This window comes from Pinus tabuliformis, chromosome 3_2, assembly GCF_031772625.1.
Source record: "Pinus tabuliformis cultivar Carrire ecotype Pingquan chromosome 3_2, CPIR1, whole genome shotgun sequence".
Taxonomy (NCBI): domain Eukaryota; kingdom Viridiplantae; phylum Streptophyta; class Pinopsida; order Pinales; family Pinaceae; genus Pinus; species Pinus tabuliformis.
Window position 1 is genome coordinate 453,215,844 of NC_142302.1, and position 12,559 is coordinate 453,228,402.

Genomic DNA, 12,559 nt, shown 5'->3' on the forward strand with positions numbered 1-12,559 from the left:
CTTGCACATAATAAAAAACTTCATGTTCCTCCAAGGTCAAATCAAGAGTCATCTTCCAGGCATGATAATATTCTTTTTCATTGAGCTTATCCTCTATCTTGAAATAAGAGTGAGTAGCCATGGAGGCTTGTTCCAACAGACCTTTTTCAATAGCAACGATTATTCAACATCGATTTATTTTGTTGTTCCTTGGGCTTGTCTTCACCTGGGCTCTGATACCATGTTAAATTTTATGATATGTTCTATGCTTGCAACTTACTTCAATGTTTTATTATCCCAACAACAACTTTACTTCAAATTCTAATAGCAATCACATTAAAACTTTAATAGCATTCACTTTAGATCATCATTGGTGGTAATTGTAGATAGAACATCAACAATAAGTACAATAAGATATGAGATGATAAGTGAATTGTGTAAAATGAAAAGTTTCAAGTGAATTTTATACTCAAGATACACAAGACACATGTCGCTTTGTAAATTGGATCATGTATCTTTGTAAATTAAATTCTAGTAAGTTTGCACATTTACATTTTTACCCATATTTGTTAAAGTGTTAAAGAACTCATAAATAATGGTGGGCAGTAACTCCTAGTAAGTATATTTATTTACATATTTTTCCTTATCTCATATTTTACGCAAATACTTTCTTAAATTATGGTGGGTAGTAATTTATGGTAAATATGTTATTTATGTAAGCATGAGCTATTTTCAACGAATGTTCATGTCCTTAGAGACATGACTCTTCAACACTAATTATTAGTTAATTATTCATTATATATATATATATATATATATATATATATATTATTCATAAAAGGCTTCTAGGAAGGGGAACTAGCCCCTAGTTGCACTCTTTAACAAAATCTCAATACTTATTCAAAAAAAAAAATAGTAAACGTTTTATTTCAATCAAATTGGAAACCATACTGAAAATTTTGATAATCAAACAAAACAATTGTATGATTGTGCTTCAAAACAAGCAAATTATACCTAGGAATAATCAATCTAGGGTATTTCAATCCTTGGTTTCTCTACAAAAAATTTTAGTCAACACCACATAGGTAGCAAAAGTTTTGTGAAAATCATTTTCTAAGCCCTAGTTTCAATTGCAAGAAGAAAATTTGATTTATGATTTGGAAAAAATCATGTTTTGAGTAATAATTTTTTTTTTTTTTTTGGAGTGGCTACTTTACAACCAAATTCCTCAAATTTTTATTACATTGACTATAAGGATATGATTTCTCCTCTGCCATGGTCATCACACAAAACTACAGAGTTCTTATACAATTTTCACTCTGGCTTTGAATTCCTATGTAACCAAAGTGGAGGGTTTTCATAAGGGTACACTTACATATATGCTCCTATAAATAATTTATGAGTGCTCCTCTGTATTTAAATTTCACATCCTATAGCTTATTTGTCCATGAAATTCACATTCAATTTATTCCTTGAAAATTCAAAATATCATTACAATTTTTTACAATTGGCTTCATGTGTTTTTAGAAGTGAATTAGTAATCTTTTTTAGTGGAAAACAAATGAAACTTAACCTCTATGTATGAATGGAAACTGTTGACAGTGCTGGACCCGCCAACATTCACGGGATCACCCCGATATGAAGTCCTAACTAGACCTCACACCATTTGGTGTGGGAGTCCCATCCGATATGATGACCTGGTTTCCATTATCTTAAAGATTTTCCTCACTCTTGCTTGTCAGCATAGGAGAGTGGTATGCTTTGTCTTGCGAGAAGTGAGGTTCGCATGCCTGGTGATTGTAAGTGTCTCTTGTGTTAATGGTTCTTTCACTATAGAGGGAGAGGGTGGGAGTGAGTCCCAAGTCGGTTGGGAGAAGTCCCAAATTTGCTAGGAACACAACACAACAGGACGTGCACAACTTCTGGCGGATCAGTCCACACGGATGCGGCAGTCACAACACACAAGGGAAGATAACACATATAACACTCAGCGGATTAGTCTGCGCGAGTACAACGGTTGTTATAGCAAGTTTTATGTGAAAGGTCTGTCTGATGTCTGGGAGAGTAGTCTACACGGGCGAGACAACGTTAATAGCATATACAACACATTTTCATTAACATATATGTATTACAACAAGTGAATTAGTTCAAGTTTTAAACACAGGTTAAAGCAACATGCATTACAAGTGTTAAAGATTAGTCTTACAACAGTTACAATACATGTGTGAAAACGTGCTAGCCTGTTAGCAGGCTTTTGAATTAAGAGAAAGTTACAAGACACATCGTTACACCATACATCACTAACCCCGTGTGAGAGGCGTTGGAGCCACTACTTACTCTTCAAAGAAAATATTACAGACTCTCAAGGCTATGTGAGAGGAGCTGAGGTGAAAAGTCCTTTGCATGTAAAAATGAGGGGGTATTTATAGCCAAGGGTGAAACTGACCTTTGTGGCTATTTGACTACCCTCACGAATGTTTGACTTCCATGACTTTTCAACTTTACATGACTCTTCATACAACAAGTAGTTCTCTTGGACTTCCACGTTACATTACATTGATTGACAATACGGCTCACGGTAGAGATGTGGACGACATGACTCATGAAAAGACTCAACATGACAGTGGTGGTACATTCATGCTACTGCTGGTGTGCATTTTGAGTTGCATTACTGCTGGTTGATGGATGTCCTCATGATGTGTCATATCTTTACCTCCATATGGCAAAGTGCACAGAGTCTTCGATGGTATTTGGTTTGCTTGATGGTACATTCAAGCATTACTCCTTGCTTGTATGCTGGTAATTTCGACAGATTCGTCCGTTCATGAAAGGTTCATGTTCATCTGTCCGTCTGTTCATGAACACATCGTGCATGTTTGCTCATCCATCCATCTGTGAACACATCTTTGCATGATCATCCGTTCACGAGAACATCCCTTTGCATGCACCATTTGTTCGTCCATTGGTGAACATGTCCTTCTGCATGTGCTCCCTTTTTTCATCCCATCTGTCGTCACTCCATGTTTGTTTGTGTAGCTATAGTTGTAGTCACTAATGACGAGACGACCTCAAATCCATAAACCTCTTAGTCTACCATGACACATGATTGTTTCAGATGCAAGTGACCGAGAGAGGAGACAAGGTTGCGAGCTGGGATGGAGACTTCAGGCACTATTGATGAAAATTGTGCAGGAGTCACTAGGTGATGAAGATGGGCGATTTGGATCGATAGTGATGGTTTGCGGGGTCTGGCTCAGCTGGAGGAAAAAACTGCACATTTTTTGGGAGGAACAAAACAAGCTGCGGGAAGGATGGGTAGGAAAAGTCTGCGCAGTTTCCAGAATGAGCGGGCAGCAGGAGCTTGGCAGCTAGAATTGCGCAACTCTTGAGGGGAACTGGCAGTTAGCTGTTGGGTCACTAGCAACAAAAACTATGCAATTCCTGAGGGGAACTGGCAGTCGTCTACTGGGAGCTTGGCAGAAAAAACTACGTAGTTCTTGGAGGGAACTAGCAGTCAGCTGCTGGAGCTCGGCAGCAAAAACTGTGCAATTCCTGGAGGGAACTGGAAGTTGGTTGCCAGGAGCTACTGGTGGGGAAAATTGCGCTGATGCTGGGAGGCTGGCCTGCTAATCACCTCTACGCAGTTTCTGAGCTAAGTGGACTGCTGGGCAGCAGAGGGCTTGCTCATGAAAACTGCACAGTTTTTCGGGTGAGCAGTTAGTCGACTGACTGGAGGATTGACTGGAAAAACTACACAATTTTTTGAGGGAGACACGGATGGGCACTAGGTGTTTGTCTAGCATGTTTGCGCAATTTTCTCAATGAGCAGAGCAGGCAAGGTCTGCAGCCTCTACACAATTTTTGAGGGGAGTCGATCCTAGGGTGGTTGACGAGTCAAACTCTTTTGTTGACCAACATGAAGGTTGATTGATATTCTTGCAGGAAGCACAACTTGAAATGGATTTCTTGGTGCTTCCTCGTTGTTCTAGGTGACAGACAATTGAGTTGATGGCGGGGTGATGGTCTGGCTATCAGAGGGGAATCGAGTCATCAGAACTTCAGAAAAGTGACTAAGTGTGTGAATGAGTGAAAGATGCATACGTGATATTCAAACACACACTTACATGACTTGATGACGAGACGACTCAAACCATCCAAACATGCATGCTCAACATGACTGACCGACGATGTGAGTGACACGCGCGACATTTGTGATTAATCGTTGGTCGACTGTGACGATGCTTGTGTGACAGTGTATGTGACTCCATGTGTGAGTGCGACAAATGTTTACATAGCGAACACAACATGTACACACAAAGTGAAGACCTTGCGTATGACCAGAACATGGTCGCAAGCATGACATTGACATTGTCATGCAAAAGCTATTGGTGGAAAGATTAAGAAAGGTGGGTGCGAGGACTCACATGAGCTCATAGAGTGAACCCGAGTGCATGCAGTCATCAAGTAAAACTCTCAAAGGAGGCTCTGAAATTGGATGCAGGCCAAAATTTTGGAGGGTGGTTGTAGCTGCTACAACACTTGGCGACACATTGGTAGAACTCCAACGTCTCTATTTCAGTTCATTGATAGCACAAGGCATTGGTCTCTCAGGGAGTATTAAATTGTTGAGTGGGTTACTTCGGCCTCCCCACTTACCCCATGGACATACATGGCTTACCTTTTTCCAACTCAGTCAAACACAATCAAAATTTCAGCTTGATCACAGTGTTTTGAAATCGGGAAGGGTACTTTAGCTCGCGAGTTAAAGATTTTCAGAGTATAAGTTTTCATCTTTGGTGTTGCTCTGCTGCCAGCAGGCCTAGACAGTACCCCGACGGAGTCACATAGGAACACATGCATTGCTCCACTTCCAACGAGCCTGGTCAGTGCCCCAGTGGAATTGCAAGCTTCACCTCTCTATGCGGGAAGCCTTTCGCTTCTTTTGCCTTTGTATTTTTTAAAGAGGACTATGCATAGGCACCTATTTATTTTTTGGGCAGAAGAGGGATCCAAACTTATTGAGAGCATAATAGGTTGTTCCTTCAGAGAAGCATATAATACCTCTGACATAGGTTTTATCTTTTAGATTTTCCCCTTCTCTGTTTCTACTAGTTGGATGAGCTTGAACACAGAAAGCAGAAAGCTGAGTATAGACATGAGGATTCCCAGTGTGGAAATGGGTTCATGGTTGGACCAAAACTTCCCTTGCGGACGACTCGTATTTTCCATCAAGACTTTATCAGCCGAAGGTTATAACCAAGCACAGAGAATACGGACACAAGACTGGCCAAGTGTTGCAGTGTCACAAGTATCTTCATATCTCAACCACATACTCATTCAAAGGACAGAACGTGGTAGTTGGGAGCACTTATTTCTGGAAACGAAAATAGTAAGGTATTAAGAAAACCAAACAAATGAAAAAAAAAAGTAAGCAAAACAAACAAAGTGAAAACAATAAAAAGCAATCAAAGCAACCAAGTCAGCAAGCAAACAAACATGCAAACTAAAAAGCAAAGACAAGCGAAAAAGAAAACACTACTCCTACTCCTACGTTAAATGGTCAGGGTTATGTGAAATGAAATTTCCAGTGAAGCCATCGTAGGCGTACCGGACCTGCAGTCACAAAGATACAAGTGATTAAAATAGATAAAAAACAGTGTGCAACAGAAAATGAAAAAACTTGAAAAACTTGCACACGATAGAGAATGTCTTACATGTGGGAGGAAGAATGTGTCACAACCACCCAACACACACTGTTGAGATAATTTATTAACACAAATTAACACAAGTATTCATTATCAATCTAGGTTTGTAAAACTTGGAGGCATGTCCACAATGTATGGATATCAGATGTAGCCAAACTTCGAAGATAAAATATAAGGATTTAAGAAAGTGCATATTACAAATATAAATCTATTTAGACAATTTCTAATTCACTTCTGCAATGTATGTAAGATGAAGTGGCTCTTAACTTAAGAGATCCATTTGTGTCCTTCCTCTACAATATCGCTTAATGAACAGAAATAAAAAATCATTAATTAACAACAACTCATGATGCATGAATAAACAATGAAGGAGACTCCTAACTTAAGAGATCTTTGTTATTCCTCATCACAATTCACTCATCATTATGTTTTTGTTAGAAACTGAAATTGCATAAAACTGCTTAAACACACTAAAGATGAATTCTAGTTTTGATCCATTAATTCAACAGAAGGAGGATTTAACTTGAACCCTTTGTTGTCCCTTCTTATCAAAGTGATAAACAAACTAAGATTCATCAACAATATAAATCATTACTCATCAATTCAAGTAAGAAAATCTGAAACAAAACAAGTGAATAATTTTAAAGCAACTAGTACATGAAAATTTAAGCTAGTTTAACAATGAAGTGTACTTAGCTTGGAGTGGGGGCCCTCCACCCTTGCCTTGCACACTTGAGGATGCTATCAACTACTGAAACTTCAGTCACTCATCCACACCAATGAACAAAAAAATGGAAGTAGAACAAGTTCTTCAAATTATCTTCAAATATTCAAATGTCTCAGCATAAAGTTATACAAAAACTACACACATAAGCCTTCAAAGTTTTGGCTTTTAAATAGAAGATCATGAAACAAACTGATATAAATTCTATTTAACAACTCTATCTACTCATATCCATCTATCCAATTCGAATCCATCCAATCTATCACTAAAAATATGGACAATCCCATGAAATCACAAAATTGCCCTATTTCCTAAAGATTTTCTAGATGATTGGTCATGTTTGACTAGCTTTGACCGGGCCTGATTTAGCTTGCGTTGACCAAACCAATTGGAGTTAGTTCATTCCTATTTCCCAAGCTTTCCATTCATGTATCCATCTCGAGCCCAGGTGTCCTACAAGTATGGCATCCATATAGTTATTACAGGAATTTCAAATTCTGTCCAAAAATTGCACTTGAAATTCAATTTTCATAAAAACTTCTAGAAATTGAAAAATTAAAATTAAAATGAAATACCTAAATGTGCATAAAATACATCAAAATGAGGTGAATGTGATGGAAAATGGATGGATAATATAAGGGTTAAGTAAGTTTCCTTAAGCAAAAATGGACCAAAACTAAGGGCCAACATCTCCCCCTTGCTGATCTTCAAGCATGTCCTCATGCTTGTTTCTTCCTCTTAGACCTCCTTACCCCTGTTGTGTATCATGTTTTGGACCCTGATGCCTCCTGTTGTGTTGCCTCTAATAGATAGTCTATCCCCATGCTGTGTTCTTCTTTATACAAAGTAGCCTTGACCTTCTATTTTTCATATTTGTTTTTCCACATGTTCTTTTCCTTAAGCCACTTGAATGCCTATTTGCAAAGTATGTCATTATTTCTCTTTAGTTTGCCTATTTCTTCAGTTAATTTTTCATTTTCCTTAACTAGATTTGCATTTCTCTTTTTAATTGCCTTGTTTTCCTTCTTCAAGTGCTTTTCCAAAATCTTATTTATTTCTAACTTGTCTGTTAATTATTTAATTTTGCTCAAGTGTAACTCTTTTTCGAGTTCATGTGTGTCTTTTACAAATGATGTTGCTGCCACATCATCAAAATAAGAGTCTTTCTCTAGAGCTTCTTTCTCCAGTCTCTCAATGATATCCTCTACCTGCTTCTTTGTAGAACATGTTTCTACAATTTGTACTTCTTGGTCCCTGCTGCTTGTTTCTATTGGGCTCTTCCTCCTAGGCTTCCTAGGAGTGGATATGATGGATGTTTCTTTTTCAATCATGACAGTGTTGGTTTGTTTCTTGGATTTGGTTCTGGGATAAAATGGTGAAGTCATAATTCCCTTGGTTCCTGCTCTGCTATTTTTTGTTCCTCAATGACCTGTTCCTGATACTGGTTTTGATTTAAAAACTCTCTCCAAGTTATGCCCTATGTTTTGACTTAATGTTCTACAAGTATTTTTATGAGCCCTTGGTGATAGACTTGTGCCTCCCTTGGCTTATTCTCATTTCTTTTTGATTCTATCATCTTAATGAGACTCTGGAAGAATAAGTATGGTCGGTTTATTTTGACTTCCCCCCTAATGTGTTGGAGGAGCCTAACATGATACAAGTGTGCCACATTTTGTCCCCTATCACAAGTGAAGAATTTCTGAATAATCAAGAATAATTCTCCCCATGGCTCATTGAACCACTCCCTGGGTATACCTTTGGCCCCGTCAAAGGTTCCCTTCCTGTTTTTGTCCAAGAAGAAAGTCCATGCTTTCTCCTTAAAATGTAGACCATTGTGATAATTTTCCCCTGTCAGTGGAAGGTCTAGTGCTTGGGAAATGTATTCCCAAGTCACTGGAATAATTAGGTTCCCTACCCTTGTTTGCTCCTAAGTATAGTTATTCACAAATTCTCTGGTTATCCCATCACTATGACCATTGAACCTTTGTAAAAACCCTATAAGTCTTGTCTGATACAACTTTTCTATTGTTTCCTTCTTTCATTGTTCTATTTGAAATTTTGGCTCTATCCTGGTGGCCATGTTTTCTGAAAACTAGTGGATATACCCTTCTACTGTCATTAACTTCATTTTGAGCAATAAAAATAACAATAATTTGTGCATACAAATCCTTTTTGATTGAGTTTGTAGAAGGCTTACCTCTCTCTTGTTATTCTTTAAAATGATAAAACCAAGCTTCTTTTTGTCTTTGTTTTTCTGCAATCAATGAATCAATGTTTTTTATTAACCTCTATGACTAAAAAACAAAATCAAACTACCTTTTCTGATGCAAAATCCATTCTCGGCTCTATCCCTTTCTACCACATCCCTGTTCTATCCATACAAACAAAGTATTCCTTCATGCATAACACTGTTTATAAATGAAGACTTGGAAATTGATCTTTGTTTTTTTTAAACAAAATCACATCATGATTTTTGTTCTTTTCGAATTTCCTTGTGACTTCTCTTAACTCATTCTTATGTCAAACAAATCATATGTCAACACCATTATTCAGATCTCGTTCATAAACAAACTGGAGTTCTTCTCTTCATTTACTATTTTTCATATTAATGCCACTGTGTATGAAATTAATCTTACTGTTTATGCAATTAATCTTACTGTTTATGCAATTAAATCCACTGTCTATGCATTCAAACCTTGATTTTTGCCTTATGAACTCACTGTTTACACAATAAAACCGTGGTTTTTGAACTCACTGTGTATTTAACGAACCATTTTTATGCATTCATTTGCAAGTTCAATGCTCTGTTTTATTGACCAATTTGGTGTAGACACACATTTATGCAATCAGACCTTAACTCATCATTACCCAACACGTGTTTATGCAATCGAAATTACAATCAAATTCTCTGTTTTAATTTGGCAACAACATGTGTTTTCAAAACTACACTTTAACACTCTGTTTTCGTTATTCTTGGAAAAATTCTGTGTTTATGTATTCATAACTACACTAAACACTTCGTGACATTACTCAAGTCTTAACGAAAACATTTAGTTCTGCAATCAAACATTCAGTTTGGCGATTTAATGGAGTTACCTGGCCACAATGACTTATATTGATTTCCTTTGATTTTGACTCAACCGACCTGCATTTTATTATGGTTTCCACTTGTTAAATCTCAGTTCAAAACATCTATTCTTTGACTGATGGCAGAGACAGCTAATGAAAAAAATCAACAGAAGTTGGAGCGCTTCCCTATCTCGGAGTTTAGCTTCTATTTTAATGAAAGAATCTCGTGATTTCCTCATAACCATCTGTTTCTTTGAATGAGAAAATCAAGTTTCGATCTTACCTTATTTCACATGAGATGGCTTTGAACTAACTCCACTTTCCATGTTAGTCTTCTCGTATTATCTCTTGATCCTCACTAGATTTCGTCCTTATCACTCCAATCCCCAACCGCTATATCTTCTGGCTTGCCTTCTTGGTTTATTTTCCTCTCTTCTCGTGTTTCTTCACTCAAACACGCATCTCAAGCTCACAACCATATGCTAAAATGCTTTTGCAATATCTCATCACTCTCCCTGAGCCCTCAGAATGGCTATGATGGTGGAGAGGGAACGATATTCACAACAACTGTGTATATAATGGCAGACTCTATGTATTCAATGGCAGATTGTTTGCAAACTCACGGTGTTGTTTGAACCCTTTGTTGTTTGTATTTAAAACTGCGTTTGACCGTTTACCTGCTCTGATGGCTTCCATCATGGCCATCCCTTATTCCATTGTGATTGTCATGACTGTCCCACATACCATTCCTTAGTACTGTCGTGGCATTCATTGTTTGACCTTGACTGATATGCCACTTATACCATCGTATTATTTGCAAACCATATGTTTCATTATTGTTGGTTCGTATTTGTTATGAGTTATGTTTTGATTTCCATTTGAATGGTTTTGATTGCACGTTGTATGGTCCTATCCCTATTCAACTGTCATCGTCCTTATATCCACTTCCTCCATTACCTACGGCTTATTCCTCCAAAGCATTCATAACATGCATTGTTTGATTATCATAATAACATGTATTTGCATTGTATGTGTTTATAATAACCCTCGTTACTTTAATAGTATCATTTCTTATGCGCCATTATAACGTATTACAATAAATCATTTCCACTTTGTATTTGTTATAATGCGCATGTTTCCATAGGTTTGTATTTCAATATAACTCTTTTTAATTTTAAAAATGACCACATTTAGGTCATGTTTTAAAATTAATTCCATGATACTAATGTTGGTATTGGTTGTGCAGGTTCTTAGGGTTTCAATTGTTGAACCCTCTATTCTGATCCTTTTTGCTTTCAAAAAAAAACTTATGGTTAGGAGATGAAATGGATATGGAATGGAGTATGGAATTATAAATATAGACCATAATAGTATTAGATATAGGATAATGGTTATGAATAGGATAATAGGATGAGGGTAGTGAAATGAATAAGTAAGTAAAAATTATAGGATGAGGGTAGGGAAATGAAGAGGTAAGTAAAATTATGCTTTCAGGTACTAACTGTAATTTTAACATGTTTCTAAAAATTTCTAAAAAAAAATTTGAATTTTCAAGAGCAGAACTTTTTACTTACAGTACTTGTACTCCCTGATAATTTGTGATAAAGCCTATGATGTCTTCTGGTCAAATGTCTTTTGATGAAATGTCTAAGATGGATTGAATAAACTTTATTTCTGCTTTCTGTTCTAGCATCCTTCATTGATTCCGGTCCATTGATTGTTGATGTCGTTCAGGTCCCATCTGCAATTGATTCATAATAACTCAGAGCCCCATTGTCATGCACATTTTTATGCAATATATACATGTTTTTTTTCTAACATTTCAGGTCCCTTCTGCCCAATGGTTTCAAAAATGTTTCAGGTCCCAACTGCCATACAATACAAGTTCTGTCGTCAATTCAGCTGCACAAACTAAGTTTCTTTTGCGACCTTCCCCCTTGCTTATCTGAAGACTTGTTCTCAAGTCTTGTTTCTTTGGAGGATATTCTGCAAAATCAAACTTTTGTGAGAGTAGAATAGAAATTGTGAATTCATACAAGCCAAAATGAGTTGGTTTTCCTTTATGAATTCCTGTTTGCTTGGTGCCAGTTGCCTGGTTTTCACTAGCAAACTTTTTATTAATTTTTTGATTTTTATTTTTTTATTCTTCTAGGGTACTAGAAGGCATATGGCTATGCCATTCCATTACTTCCAGATCTGTCTCTTGTGTCAGTTGTTTCACAAAATCTTCTCTATTGATAGGCTTATTGTAAACTTTAAGCCTATGTCCGTTTACTAAAAATGATGTAGACTCTTGATCAATTGTTTTGATCTGAACAACTCCATTGTCAAAGATTTCTTCTATCTCATATGGCCCTAGCCAATGAGTTGTGAACTTTGCCTTGAAATCTTTGAATTTGGAGTCAAACAGTAATGCCCAGTCTCCCTTTTTGAATGTCTTGTTCTTGATGAATCTGTCATGCCATTTCATTCTTTGCTGCTACACTAGTGTTGTGTGTTCTACTGCTTGTTGTCTCTATTCATCCAGTTGGTTCAATTCCATTATCCATTGTTTTTGTGCTTCAGACAGTTCTAGTCCTAATTCTGTTGCCAACTTAAATGTGTGTATCTGAAATTCTATGGGAAATAATACTTATTTTCCATACACTAACTGGTATGGACTAAACCCAATTGTGTTTTTCCATGTTATTCTGTATGCCCATAGTGCATCTCTTAACTTTTCTGACCAGTCCTTCCTATTCATCTGTACTGTCTTTGTCATTATGTTTTCTAGAACTTTATTTGTCGCTTCCACTTGTCCATTTGCCTGAGGATTGTACGGTGTCGATTTCCTATGTTTGATCTTGTACTTTTCCGTAAGATCCCAAACAATTTTTGAAGTGAACTATGTACCTTGATCAGTTACAATCTGTCTGGGTACCCCAAATCTAACAAAGATTTCCTCAAAGAGGAATGTGACCACTGTATTTTCTGTTGCCCTTGCGACCGCCTTTGCTTCCACCCACTTAGTTACATAATCTGTACATACCAAGATGTACTTCTTTCCGTTTGATGGTGGATTTATTGGTCCCACAAAATCCAG